The sequence below is a fragment of the Schistocerca gregaria genome, chromosome 4 (assembly GCF_023897955.1).
Source record: "Schistocerca gregaria isolate iqSchGreg1 chromosome 4, iqSchGreg1.2, whole genome shotgun sequence".
In the NCBI taxonomy this organism is placed as follows: Eukaryota; Metazoa; Arthropoda; class Insecta; order Orthoptera; family Acrididae; genus Schistocerca; species Schistocerca gregaria.
The window spans coordinates 435,427,356-435,431,014 of NC_064923.1; the positions used below are offsets into that span (position 1 = coordinate 435,427,356).

Below are 3,659 nucleotides of genomic sequence, written 5' to 3' on the forward strand. Positions count from 1 at the left end.
TGCACAACTGAAGACTGATTTCGATTTATTTGCCTGACGGTGCCGGCCGGAGTGGCAGTGCGGTTCTAGGCGCTACAGTCTGGAACCGAGCGACCGCTACGGTCGCAGGTTCGAATCCTGTCTCGGGCATGATGTGTGTGATGTCCTTAGGTTAGTTAGGTTTAATTAGTTCTAAGTTCTAGGCGACTGATGACTTCAGGAGTTAAAGTCGCATAGTGCTCAGAGCCATTTGAACCATTTTTTTGTCTGACGGTCCTCGCTTTTGGCTGCTGACGTACCTCATTACTTCCAACTTGAGGCGATAGATGTACAGTGTAGAACCTGCCCCAGCGAACCGTTTGCCTAATCCACGAATTTGCATGATTTTTATAAGATGTTACCCCACGAGCAATATCTTCGACTGCAGAGACAAGCCACTAAAGTTAATAGAATATTTGGTTCAACATACGTGTGTGTACTTTTTTTCTGTTACAAAATTGACAAAGTGCCGTCAATGACCGAGTTTAACAGATTTTAATCTGCATAACTCCGTGTGTTTTTGTTTTACGAGCCATAGTTTGACATATATTACTGAAACGTCCCCTTAGAACAATTATACATGACTGTGTTTAAACTGAAACACAATATTTTTAGCGCAACGTAATCTGACTTCCAAAAATCACTACGAAAGAATGGCCCTGACTAACATTAACCTATACATTTCACAAATAACTTACCTCACAAAAATCTTCGTTACTCAAGCTACTGCAATACAGCGAGCGCCACTACTGCCAGCTAAATAAAAGATTCAAACTACTGAAGGCAGTAACTACTGATAGGCATAGTTTGCAAATGAAAGATTTTAATACAGAACAGACAATGTATGTACCTTAATAGTCATAATATATATGATAGTTCATGACATCCAGTCTTACAAAACTCCGCCATCTCTCTCCCCACTCCACACCTCCAACTGCGCAACGCTACGTGCTGTTAGCATCCAGCTGCCGCTGCCCAACACTACAATGGCAGACAACAATGCAAACCAGTCACAGACTGCACACGGCACAGCCAGTGATTTTCATACAGAGCGCTACGTGGCGGCGGCGTTACCAATAAAAAAACCTAAACATCCTATTTACATTACATACTCTAAAATCGAAATGTGTATAAATTTATAAACTTCACAACCTAATGTTAAATTCCTGTGCATACAGCTTGTAGATTTCCTAACAGTACAATGTATATAAAAAAAATAAAAAAATAAAAAACACACTCCGTCTACAGGCCACAAGTGGCCCATCGAAACCATCCGACCGCCGTGTCATCCTCAGTGAAGGATGCGGATAGGAGGGGCGTAGGGTCAGGACACAGGTCTCGCGGCCGTTATGATGATATTCTTGACCGAAGCCGCTACTATGCGGTCGAGTAGCTCCTCAATTGGCATCACGAGGTTGAGTGCACCCCGAAAAACGGCAACAGCGCAGGCGGCCTGGATGGTCACCCATCCAAGTGCCGACCACGTCCGACAACGCTTAACTTCGGTGTTCTCACGGGAACCGGTGTATCCACTGTGGCAAGGCCGTTGCCATTAGCACTATCTAAAGTACTTAAATTAAGTAGGAAAGTTATTGATTTGGCAGAAAGTAAAATGCTGAAAATAAACTCTAGTGATAAAATACTGCTTATACTAGTATGCCGCCATATTCGCCTCCCTGAAGTAGCCGCACTGTGTTGCAATCACGTCTTCCTAAGTTTCCCTCGAGTACACCTTTCAGTGTAGATCCGTTTCACTCGCACACCTTCTAGGAATAGCGCTGTGATGGGGCAGCCGCAGCACTGGACCGACGTTGCTACGCACGTGGAGCACCAGCGCATTCCGGGAGCGCAAGTCCTGGCCAATATTTCTACTGCAGTTAGTACGGGTAAAAAACAGTTTTCACCTTCGATATTGGCAAACAATGTCTTCCGTTAGCATTCTAGAAGGTGTAACAGCATAGTTTCTTCCTTTGGTCAGCACGTCTATTTCATTCTTACGCAGGACCCCGCCAGACAGTATGACTCATATCTGAAGGCAGGAATCATCCTTTCTTCTCATGCAATCTGTCGAATTTCTGCTTCTGGCTATTAACTGGTTTGGTATAATCTACTTCTATATTTCGGTAAGTTAAACTATTGCTCTTGTACCAAATATCGTATCACGACTTATTACTGTGAAGAATTTGTGACTCCATTCACTCAAAGTAGACAGCGGCCAGCTCGCGTCGCTTGCAATACATGCGTCCTCGAAGCAGTACTCACTCTGTGCGATCTTAGATCCGATGCGCAGCTTCCAAATGAAGTTTCTCTTCATCCTCAGAGTATTCGGTGTTGTTGAGACGTCTCCGTACCGTAGCAAAAAGATAAGAGAAATACGTAAACCAGATCTCATCTTCCATGTGTCTTCCAAAAGCAGCTTTTCTCGACGAGTCCTCCCCATAAAGGCGTTTAACCATTGAATGAATGCTTTCACGGCCGGTGTATATGTAATTGCTGATATTTATTTATGGGCATAAGGTCGTGCTCCAAGACATAATTTTCTGCCTAACGTTTCGTTTTCCAACGCCGCAGGCATTATCAGAGGCTTCAACGACTTAGAAAGCAGTTCCAGATTTGAACACGTTCACTCACTCACTTTACTTTAGAAGATCTCTTGATCTCGTCTCTTTCATAGTTCTGACACTTGTAGTGCCTTGCCTACTGCTCTATTTGTTTGGCTTTTTATACTTCTCTTTCCGGTGTGTCTGTTCTAGGTGTCATTCTTGTTCTTTAACCTATTGCTCTTATTGCGCTCTTTATACTCGCAGTAGATCTGGCCACCTTGTGATCGGACGCCAATGTATCTGGTTGCCCAGAATGGTGATTAATGGGTTTTCAGATCGCTGCGACTTTTCACAGAATTGGTGGGCGGTGTGTTTAATGCGCTCCTTTAGCATTGGAAAGCCTGTTCCTGAAGTTCCCAAGTGGGGAAGCGTCTGAGTAGGTGCAGGACACGGCGAAGAGCTTTGTTCTGCACTTTCTGTAGATTTTCAGTGTGGATATTGGCAGCATTGCCCCATACCACAGAAGCGTACTCTATAACGGGCCTAATAAGTGCCAGATATAGTGTTAACCCACACTTGGTGGATAGCGTCGTAGTTGGATTTAAGATGGGGCAAAGCGTGCGTAGGCGATCCAACGCTTTTCGTCTTGCTTCGCGGACGTATGATCCCCAGGTCGTGTGGCGATCTAGGGCCACGGCGAGGTATTTCCTGGTTCGTGACCATGGGATGGAGCCTACCATGATACGAAGCGGTACTAAATCCACGGGAAGCTTCTTCCTGATGATGACCAGGGCTTGGGTTTTAGCCGCATTCATCTTGAGTCGCCATTTGGTCGCCCAAGATCCAAGGTTGTCGCTTGCTTCTTGCAGACGACGCCTAATTATGTGGGCACTGAGAGCACTCAGAGTCCCCTGCATAAAGTGCAAACACTACTCTGGGAGTTTTCGGCACGTCAGATGTATACAGAGTGTACAGCAGGGGGCCGAGAACGGACTCCTGCGGCACTCCCAGCCGGATTCGTCTTGCTGTGGTTTTGAAACCGACCTCTCGAACGTGAAAGGTGCGGTCACTTAGGTAGGATTTGAGCAGACTCAGCAA

The 3,659-nt window shown here is 45.4% G+C and overlaps 1 pseudogene; it reads right to left on the bottom strand.

Moving 5' to 3' along the window:
- Positions 1–1,452: 1,452 nt before the first annotated feature.
- LOC126268343 (5S ribosomal RNA) lies at positions 1,453–1,569 on the bottom strand (annotated as a pseudogene).
- Positions 1,570–3,659: the final 2,090 nt, after the last annotated feature.